Source organism: Helianthus annuus, chromosome 16 (genome assembly GCF_002127325.2).
Source record: "Helianthus annuus cultivar XRQ/B chromosome 16, HanXRQr2.0-SUNRISE, whole genome shotgun sequence".
In the NCBI taxonomy this organism is placed as follows: Eukaryota; Viridiplantae; Streptophyta; class Magnoliopsida; order Asterales; family Asteraceae; genus Helianthus; species Helianthus annuus.
Genome location: NC_035448.2, coordinates 171,666,441 through 171,677,639, shown reverse-complemented (window position 1 = coordinate 171,677,639; position 11,199 = coordinate 171,666,441). Strand labels below are relative to the sequence as shown.

Below are 11,199 nucleotides of genomic sequence, written 5' to 3'. Positions count from 1 at the left end.
ATATATATATGTAGGTAAACGCAAATGTATACGTATATGATCGTCATGTCTCGTGGATAATTATCAAAATAATTATATAGTTGTTGCTTGTTAGGCTCGGCTCCATTTATTTGTTATCAAAGCGATGCAGATAATAATGTGTTGAAGTCATTTGCCGTTTAGGCGTTCGAAATAAACATATAAATAATTATAATTATTTTATGAAAGATATCCGAGTTTCGAGACGTTTGAAATGAATAGAAACTTCATTTTTATTTTATATGAAATTATTCAAAGTATATCCAATTACCGGCATTTTGAAATAGATAAAAATGAGCATATTTATCTTAAATGAAATATCGGATATTCGTTAACTCATAACGTCGTAAAAATATAATGTCTTTTTATTTATTCTATTAGAGAGAGTCGGATTTCAACAAGTGACGTTTAACAATATAATTATGTTTTGTGTTTCGGGTTTTTACGAAAATCGGACAGAGTTACCTCTGTTTTTGGAATAACCCGACAACTAAAGTGTCGATATTTTGTCAAAATTCAACAATTCAACAAACATTATATATAAATTTTACGTCAAATATGAAGCAAAATCGCTAAATGTAAAACCGTTAGTTAGTCGGGTCGAGCTCGGTTCGCGTAACTATAAAATCTAATGTAATACTCGCTACGCTTAAAACTTTATCGGGTCTAGAGTTGACCAGGTGTCGACTGTGCTGACTGAAAGTTGATCGAGTTACGTGCGTTGACTGATTTGCTGACCCGAACCGTTGACTGTGACCTGTTTGAACCGAACATCTCAAAGCTAAAATCTGAACCCAAACTTGAACCGTTGACCCGAAACGAGACCCGACTGAGTTGACCCGAGTTGGCTCAGTGAGTTGACCGGGTCTGACCCGGGTTGACCGAACCGAGACTGAGTTGTCCTGTGATGTGTTGACCCGAAATGCAGAATTGGAGCTTCTACAGTTGGAACTTAAAAATGGTTATGTTCTAGATATTAATAACAATATGTTACTAACACCATTACATTTTAAATATAAGTTTAAAGTGAATTTAATTAAGAATGGGAAGTGGACTGTCCTCACAGTCAAAGCGATGTAGTAGTCTTTTGGTCTTGGTATATGGATTGGTTAACCGAGTTATAACCAGACGAACCGAACCCACCGCGAACCCGAACCAACCACATCTGAAGAGAACCTCAACCAAACCAAGCACCACCACTAACCGCCGCTGCCATACGGTTATCGGAACCGGCTGCCGTAGACTTCACCGCCACATTCACTCAGCCACAACCACCCTGAAACAACACCCCACTAACCGGAGAACTTGGGTATGTAAAAAAAACAAAAACATAAGAAGATAAAGGGAATCGTGGGGTTACCGGACTGAACCTCGCCGAAATAAAAATACCGCCGCCGGGATTTGTCGAGACACTGCCACCGCCATCTGCAGTCGATCATCCTCCTCTCTCTCCCGGCTCCCGTTTCTCTAATCCCGCCGCCGCACACGGCGGCTCTCTTGATTTCCGAGGTGTGTGGGTGTATGGGGTTGTGCGTGGTTGCATGTGTGGGGGTGGGGGTGTTCGCCGGTGCAAGGACGCCGGCCGGCCGCTCATAACTCGGGCCGTCGGAGTTCAGTTCGAGAGGCAGAGGAAAAAGGGGCCTGGTGTGCTTCTAAGATCTGAGAAGTTGTGAGGGGAATTTAGGGTGTTTAAGTGCAGGGATTGGGTGAAAGGAATGGTTGATGTATTCACCATTCATCTTTACTTAAAGAAAAGTGAAAAGATTATGAGTTATGAAACAACACTACTAGAGCAAGAAAAGAAAATCAGAGGAATGGTCTTTGACGTTTTGACATGGAAAAGAAGGAATTGAGTGTTTTGAAAGAAAACTATTAGACTTGTCCAATCAGAATTCATTATTATGATTCTTATTTATTTACTTATATTTATCACTATATATATATATATATATAAACTTCTTATGTCATGCTATATGGACATATACATATCCAGGAGATGTTTAGTACCACATATTATTATTATTATATATTTTTTTTATAAGTCTAAATACTAGCTTCTCCATAGAAGTTGTTTTATAAAAATAAAACACATGAATTCTATAAATATGCATGTATACACATGCATAATCTTTAAAAAGTGTAGACGCACGTTAGTTCATATTTAAACGCATATAATAATATATTAGACATAATAATTTGAAAATGCTTCCCTAGCATTTTGATTCTTTTATCACCAACGTTCGCGTTCTGTATAGTTGGATAGTAGACGTTGCTAGGCATACTAAAGGCCTGTTTAAGTTAATCCGCGTCTTAAAACACTATTTATTATCGTCTTAATCTTTGTTATTCGCGTAATTATAACCGGAAATTGTCAGTTGTCACATTCTCCCCCTGTTGTAGAAATTTCGTCCTCGAAATTTAGTCTATGTTATCTCCTCAAAGTCGTGTCATTCCTAGGTAAGTCCGAACAATGCCAAAGTGAATAACCGCGTAATCAAAGCAAGACTTTATCAGATTACGTAAATGCGAGGACATTTTGCATCAATAAGAACTCAATGGTTCAACCGAGTTTGTTATAGAAATCGATGTCAAGTGAATGAAGCGTAGTGATAATATCACCAATGCGACCCAGTTTACGGGGTTCAACAAAAGAGGAAAATTCAACCCATGGAATTCCAAATGAACGTTCACAAATTGCAAATCAATTTTTGAAACAATAGAATTTACTACCAACGGAATCTAGCGTTGGTTGCTGCATAAGTGAAACTCGAATTCAACAAACTCAAGTAAGTAGAATCATAAAAATGAGTTATCAACTCTTGAACCATTAAATGAATAAAATCAACGTGTTGCAAGGATACACCGAAATGGAATACAACCGAACCTGGTGTATCATCGTCTTAATACATAGTTGCATTAAGACTATTTAAATGATTAGCCAAGCAAAGAGCGTACGTAGTTTTGCATGAAATGATCGATCATGATTAGCGCAAGCTACAAGTTTATACCGACGCCACAAGGTGTCGTAGTGGATGAAACAATTCAATAATAGCGGTGATCGAACAAGTATCACCTGTGTTTTGCATTAAACACTCGATCATGATTAGCCCAAGCTACAAGTTTATACCGACACCACAAGGTGTCGTAGTGATTCAAATATTTCAATAACGGTGATCAAACAAGTTCACCGTGGTTGAATTCAACTGAAGGTTCAACGAAGTAAATCTGAATGTTTGTTTCAAACAAATCTCATAGGATTTTCAACTGAAAATGAAACAAGGAAATAATGTTTTCGATCGAAAATGAAAAAGCAATGAATATCACAAAATGTTCGATCGATGCTGAAAGAACCGTTAAGAGGTACACTAAAATACGAAATGAATTTGTGTACCATTATCTTAACACACGAGTGTATTAAGATTGCTTTAATATGACAAATCAACAAAGCGGATTTAATATCAATAAACAAATAGATAAATAATTAAATCCGTACATGATGTGTGTAAACGAGGTTAGCGCAAGCTTCAAATTTGTGAAAATGTCACCACAAGGTGATCGTGATCAAAGAAACGATTCAATGAAGTCAAAGACCAAACAAGCCTGTTATGGTTCAAAGCAAATGAAGTGCTTGTTGGAATTATTTCGAATATGATGGCTTCAATCCATCATATGGAATCTTGAATCGAATATATATAACGAGCAAGTTTAATCAATTGAACTTGGGTTAAGTGCAATTCAACAACGATTACATGTATCAACAAGAAAGTTTTGCCATGGTTACAAGGAAAAACCATGTATGTAGCTTGAAAAGAAAGGAGTTTCAACGAGTTTCGTTGACTCGATATCAAAGAGTCAACATTATGCAATAATGTGGTTTAGCTAGATCACAATGCAAGGAGTGAAGATAGCGAAATAATATTTGAACTTGATAAAGCAACAATTTCAAGTGAAGCCACATGCTTAACAAATAACGCATGTGTAACATATGAATTCGTCAAGAATGAAGCAAATGAGTATTCGCTATTATGAAAGAAAATTTTCGTGATGCAAGGATCATTAGGGGGAGTAGAAATACCAAAATCTACTCACTATATGCAAATGTCGGAATTTCAACAAAAGAATTTTGAGGACTTTACCTGGAATTTCGTGTGATAACTTTTGTTAAGTGACATTACCATGGAATGTCGAACATTGCGTAATTGCCATAAATGAAATAGGGGGATGTGAAGACCTGTGACTTCTTTTGCGGCGCCAATAGTTGTGAGTCTCTTTAGACTAAGTAGCGACCGTTGTGAAATCTTGTTCTAACGTACCTCAGCGAGATTCGTGTTGTTTGCAGTGTCACCTGGCAAATTGCCGCTTTTCGGTTGATAGTTCTCCCGCTGACGGGGTTAGTATCATTGTTGTCGTGTCCATTTGTGTTTTCACCAAGGCCTCGCCTCGAAAGTCGTGTGTGATGTACTTCGACGTCCGTTGACGTATAATTTGAGTTTCATGTATTCTTGTGCACTAACGTTTCGTTCCGCGTAGGTTACCTGCTCGGGTAAGTAAGATAGCATAGACAACATAATATAATGGCGTTTGCCCGAGTTAGTAGTCACTGTTCCTACGAAATGACCTTTATTAGATTTTGACATAAATTCTCCAAAGGTCCTAGATACATGTTATCAAAACTCTCAAGGTTTTGCTTACTGTATGTAATCATTTCGTGTATCGTGTATCAAACGCAACTCTTGTGCATGTTTAAAATCAAAACAGTTGACTCATTGTTCTTGGCAACGGTTGGAACCCATAATCGAGTCTTAGGCGTTCTGTATGTGCTCAACTCTTAATATCTAAGTCCCCAAAGGATAGTGAGGTTCAAGCCTAGGTATATCTACAGAAACCTAATTCGCTGAAACCTATAGCTCTGATACCAATCTGTCACACCCCGAAATTATCAGAGCTGGCGTGACTGGACCGGTATCTTCATTGCACAGCGGAAGCAAAAGGTTAAGACTTCTAAACAGTGAACGCCTGCTAGGTACTCGAATTTCCATGGGTTCTCCTATTCCAACCGTTCCTTAGTTTTAAAAATGCAACCTGAGAAAGAACATGCGAAAAAGTCAACATAAAGTTGAGCGAGTTCATAGTTTGTCTTGAAAAGATTTAAAATAAATCTTTTTGATAACCGGTTTTAAAGTTTTTGAGAAAATATAGTAAAATTATTTTCTTGGCATGATATATGAAAAATTGTGAGTGTTGCCCACAATAGTCTTTGTGCATTGCACGAGAGAGAGTGGGCCGAGCCCAAACGAACCTTTATAAGCAGGATCAGCGCGTCCTCTTACTTAGGTATAATTTGAAAAATGTTACCAAAGTTTGTAAATCCATGTATTTGTGAGCTTACATCAAATGAATCTTAAAAACATTTGAAAGTTCAGTTTATAAGTAGGTATGTAATGCGTTTATGAACATGTTGATCATTAATGTGTAGCTAAGACATTAATATGTGTGCCGACATAGGAAGCACTCAACCCGGTAGACGATTTAAGTGTCGATTCACTTCGACAGGGACACAAAAGCACTCTAAGTGGCCGCACAAGGACCGTGAGTGGGGCTCGCCCGTACCCGATAGATCTACCCCCTGTTCCGTGGTCTTTAAAAGGATTAATGGTGCCTAAGTTAGCGCCTATTCGCACGTGATCCAAGAGTTCATTCCATAGCTTAATCATACCCTAGTTAATATGTATTTCAAAAGAAAAGGGGGGACATAAACCCATTGGGTTGTCTCGTTGTTCGTACGCAGAACAACCCAGTCCTGTTGTAGTAACTAGGACATTCTTGTCACTAGTCATGAAACTCATGCACGTTTGCGAAAATACGCGTTTGTTTTGTAAAACCAGTATATTTAGTATAAATCGTTCGTAAACCATTTAAGTTCCTTGAAATCCATTTGTAACATGGTTTATAAATATCTGTTTTTGTTCGTCAAAATATTGTTTGCTTTTGCAAAAACTTGCATGTCTTTCCACCCCCGAAAACATTTATAAAAATGTAAAACAGTAAAAAGTGGGGGTTATGAACTCACCTTGACATTCCTGTGCAAAGCTAGCTTAACTTGATTCCGTGATGTCATTCCAAGAACGTGAATTAGCTAGCGTGCAACTATGACATTCCTACGAAGGAATACTTATAAGTTTCTAATAAAACGACGTAGCTAAACTACGTGTCCGAGCTCTACCGAATCGTTAACTAAACGATTCCATGAAAGTGGTGTTATCTTTAGGAATACTTGGTGTTTGAGAGGTTAGGGATATATATATATTTATATGAAAATATAAATATATTTATGAATCATACTAGTCGTCTCGAAAGGTAGATGTGTATGTAATCAAATATTCGAATAAAAATAACACACGCTATAGACTCGTATAATGTATTTATTCGTTTCCCGGCTAGTCGTCAAATACGTTGACGGATCATACCACGACTCATCGTAGTGCTTTATAAGACGCAGACATATGTGTATATATGTATATATATATATGTAGGTAAACGCAAATGTATACGTATATGATCGTCATGTCTCGTGGATAATTATCAAAATAATTATATAGTTGTTGCTTGTTAGGCTCGGCTCCATTTATTTGTTATCAAAGCGATGCAGATAATAATGTGTTGAAGTCATTTGCCGTTTAGGCGTTCGAAATAAACATATAAATACTTATAATTATTTTATGAAAGATATCCGAGTTTCGAGACGTTTGAAATGAATAGAAACTTCATTTTTATTTTATATGAAATTATTCAAAGTATATCCAATTACCGGCATTTTGAAATAGATAAAAATGAGCATATTTATCTTAAATGAAATATCGGATATTCGTTAACTCATAACGTCGTAAAAATATAATGTCTTTTTATTTATTCTATTAGAGAGAGTCGGATTTCAACAAGTGACGTTTAACAATATAATTATGTTTTGTGTTTCGGGTTTTTACGAAAATCGGACAGAGTTACCTCTGTTTTTGGAATAACCCGACAACTAAAGTGTCGATATTTTGTCAAAATTCAACAATTCAACAAACATTATATATAAATTTTACGTCAAATATGAAGCAAAATCGCTAAATGTAAAACCGTTAGTTAGTCGGGTCGAGCTCGGTTCGCGTAACTATAAAATCTAATGTAATACTCGCTATGCTTAAAACTTTACCGGGTCTAGAGTTGACCGGGTGTAGACTGTGCTGACTGAAAGTTGATCGAGTTACGTGCGTTGACTAATTTGCTGACCCGAACCGTTGACTGTGACCTGTTTGAACCGAACATCTCAAAGCTAAAATCTGAACCCAAACTTGAACCGTTGACCCGAAACGAGACCCGACTGAGTTGACCCGAGTTGGCTCAGTGAGTTGACCGGGTCTGACCCGGGTTGACCGAACCGAGACTGAGTTGTCCTGTGATGTGTTGACCCGAAATGCAGAATTGGAGCTTCTACAGTTGGAACTTAAAAATGGTTATGTTCTAGATATTAATAACAATATGTTACTAACACCATTACATTTTAAATATAAGTTTAAAGTGAATTTAATTAAGAATGGGAAGTGGACTGTCCTCACAGTCAAAGCGATGTAGTAGTCTTTTGGTCTTGGTATATGGATTGGTTAACCGAGTTATAACCAGACGAACCGAACCCACCGCGAACCCGAACCAACCACATCTGAAGAGAACCTCAACCAAACCAAGCACCACCACTAACCGCCGCTGCCATACGGTTATCGAAACCGGCTGCCGTAGACTTCACCGCCACCTTCACTCAGCCACAACCACCCTGAAACAACACCCCACTAACCGGAGAACTTGGGTATGTAAAAAAAACAAAAACATAAGAAGATAAAGGGAATCGTGGGGTTACCGGACTGAACCTCGCCGAAATAAAAATACCGCCGCCGGTATTTGTCGAGACACTGCCACCGCCATCTGCAGTCGATCATCCTCCTCTCTCTCCCGGCTCCCGTTTCTCTAATCCTGCCGCCGCACACGGCGGCTCTCTTGATTTCCGAGGTGTGTGGGTGTATGGGGTTGTGCGTGGTTGCATGTGTGGGGGTGGGGGTGTTCGCCGGTGCAAGGACGCCGGCCGGCCGCTCATAACTCGAGCCGTCGGAGTTCAGTTCGAGAGGCAGAGGAAAAAGATGCCTGGTGTGCTCCTAAGATCTGAGAAGTTGTGAGGGGAATTTAGGGTGTTTAAGTGCAGGGATTGGGTGAAAGGAATGGTTGATGTATTCACCATTCATCTTTACTTAAAGAAAAGTGAAAAGATTATGAGTTATGAAACAACACTACTAGAGCAAGAAAAGAAAATCAGAGGAATGGTCTTTGACGTTCTGACATGGAAAAGAAGGAATTGAGTGTTTTGAAAGAAAACTATTAGGTAGCGTTCGTTTCATGGAATGGAATGGAATGGAATTAGGAAGTTTTTCTTTGTAAAATTGATCTTGGTTGGGGGAGGGAGGAATTTGAAATCCCATGAATTTCTTTAATCAATGAAATTTGTGACTATTTCAACATTCCTTAGAAATCCTTCACTCTAATGAAGGAATGGAATGGAATGTTGAAATAGTCACAAATTTCATTGATTAAAGAAATTCATGGGATTTCAAATTCCTCCCTCCCCCAACCAAGATCAATTTTACAAAGAAAAACTTCCTAATTCCATTCCATTCCATTCCATGAAACGAACGCTACCTTAGACTTGTCCAATCAGAATTCATTATTATATTCTTATTTATTTACTTACATTTATCACTATATATATATATAAACTTCTTTTGTCATGCTATATGGACATATACATATCCACGAGATGTTTAGTACCACATATTATTATTATTATATATTTTTTTATAAGTCTAAATACTAGCTTCTCCATAGAAGTTGTTTTATAAAAATAAAACACATGAATTCTATAAATATGCATGTATACACATGCATAATCTTTAAGAAGTGTAGACGCACGTTAGTTCATATTTAAACGCATATAATAATATATTAGACATAATAATTTGAAAATGCTTCCCTAGCATTTTGATTCTTTTATCACCAACGTTCGCGTTCTGTATAGTTGGATAGTAGACGTTGCTAGGCATACTAAAGGCCTGTTTAAGTTAATCCGCGTCTTAAAACACTATTTATTATCGTCTTAATCTTTGTTATTCGCGTAATTATAACCGGAAATTGTCGGTTGTCACATGAGTGGCCCCATACACTTTGCTTGTAATTTCTTGACATTCACTATTCTCTTGGTCATGTACTCCCGAATGAATTCTAGGCATGTGATAATCGGCTTGATTATTTATTGTAAATGATGCTGGAACAATTGCTTTACATGCCCCTACAGGACCTTCACTTGTATTTTCCAATATTGTTGACATCCCGTGTTCAACATACATGTCTATCATGTTGGCTCCTTGACGCACATTAACAAAGACCCCTAGTAAGTCAACATCACATTTTAATGTGCTAAGACCAAAATCCAACGAACAGTACGGTTCCTTGTAATGAATGCAGAAAAACAAACCATCATTGTATCCTAATTTCTTAACCATCTCCTCTAAAACATCAGTATTCAACACTCTACAATCTACATGATCAATGTAGTTCATCTTCCCACCAAGGTATCTCCTATTTGGGTTTTCTACAAAACTACCTCCATGGTGAATTTTAATGGTAAATTGAGATGGGGTTTCTCCTGTAAACACAAATCAACAACAAATTAACACAGAAAAAAGTTAAACTTTTACCTAATTCAGACCCCTTTGAGCTTGCATGTCACTTACGGTACATTTCACCCGGTTCGAAATACTGATCTTCAGCTCGTATCTTCCACAATCGAAGATCCATGCTCGTAACAGACTTCTAATCTGCTGTAATTGTTGAAGAATGCCTGATCGCCTGTGCAGAGGTCTTCAATTTCGATTTAGGTTTACTTCAGGGTTTCAAGGTGATGAATTGGTGAATAAATGAGGTTGCAGGTCAACACTAAAGCGAAATTACCTAATTGCCCTTTGACCATTAACAGAAGTCGCTAACATCTAACGGAAACTTGGTCCGGGGGGTAAAAGTGCGACATAACCCCAAGCAGTGGGGGGTAAAATTGCAATTATTTCCTTAAGGGGGGTAGACATGCCAATGACCCCTAACCTCAGGGGGTAAAATTGCAGTTTACTCAAAAAATTATTACGACTCAGATGACCCCTAAAGGTTTTGTTTGTGTCAAGTTTAATATTAATCAAAGAGTCAAGATAAGAGTTTTGTCACCAAATTATAGTTCGGTTTTGCAACTTTATTTGTTCTTCGGGTTGTCTTGATTAGGGATAAGATCGGTACAGTACTCGTATCTATACCCGTACCGGCACCGAAAATACCGGTATCGAATTTGAACAAAACTGGGTACCAAATATATAGGTACGGTACAGGTATTTTTGGTACGGTATCCGCTTTGGTACCATTTTGTTTTTATTTAGTTTTTGAACACTTTTACGAGTACTAAATAGGTAAAACTGGCATGAGTACCAATATAGTACGAGTACCAAATAGGTAAAATTGGTACGAGTACCAATACGATACGGATACCATATGGTAAAATCAATACGAGTACTATAAATACCATAATACGAAATAAAACATAATAATTTTTTTTTAAACGTCTACATAAAATTCAGTACCAGTACCCGTTTTTACTCGTACCCATACCAATACCGAAAAGACCGAATACCAAAATCAATAAAAGTGGGTACCGATAGGGGTGAGCAAGAAAACCGAAATAACCGAACCGTAACCGAATAACCGAAATAACCGAACCGAAAAAACCGAACCGAAACAAAAACCGACGGTTCGGTTTTCGGATTTTTAATAACCGAAAATTTCGGTTCGGTTTTCGGATATACTTTTTCAATAACCGAAAAAAACCGAACCGAACCGATAAGTTACAATCCATATATTTTTATGTTTAAGTTTAAATTGTTTAAGTGTTTAAACCAATGATAGTAGAAAATGTTAATTTTATTCTTGAATGTTAAGTGTTTATAATAAAAACATTATAACTGAAATGATTTATTATTACCTATAAGATATAACAAAATTTAATATAGAAGTTAAATTTAATAAAAATTTTGAAGAAACATAAAAATAGATTAGAAG

General features: G+C 37.2%; 1 long non-coding RNA gene across 1 annotated transcript; it reads right to left on the bottom strand.

Annotated features, from left to right (window-relative positions):
- Positions 1-541: 541 nt before the first annotated feature.
- Positions 542-8,412, bottom strand: LOC118487956. The gene is made up of 3 exons (XR_004882990.1): positions 7,217-8,412; positions 6,089-6,176; positions 542-957 (listed from the first exon to the last, which is right to left on the bottom strand). It is a non-coding gene; the product is annotated as an uncharacterized LOC118487956 (long non-coding RNA).
- Positions 8,413-11,199: the final 2,787 nt, after the last annotated feature.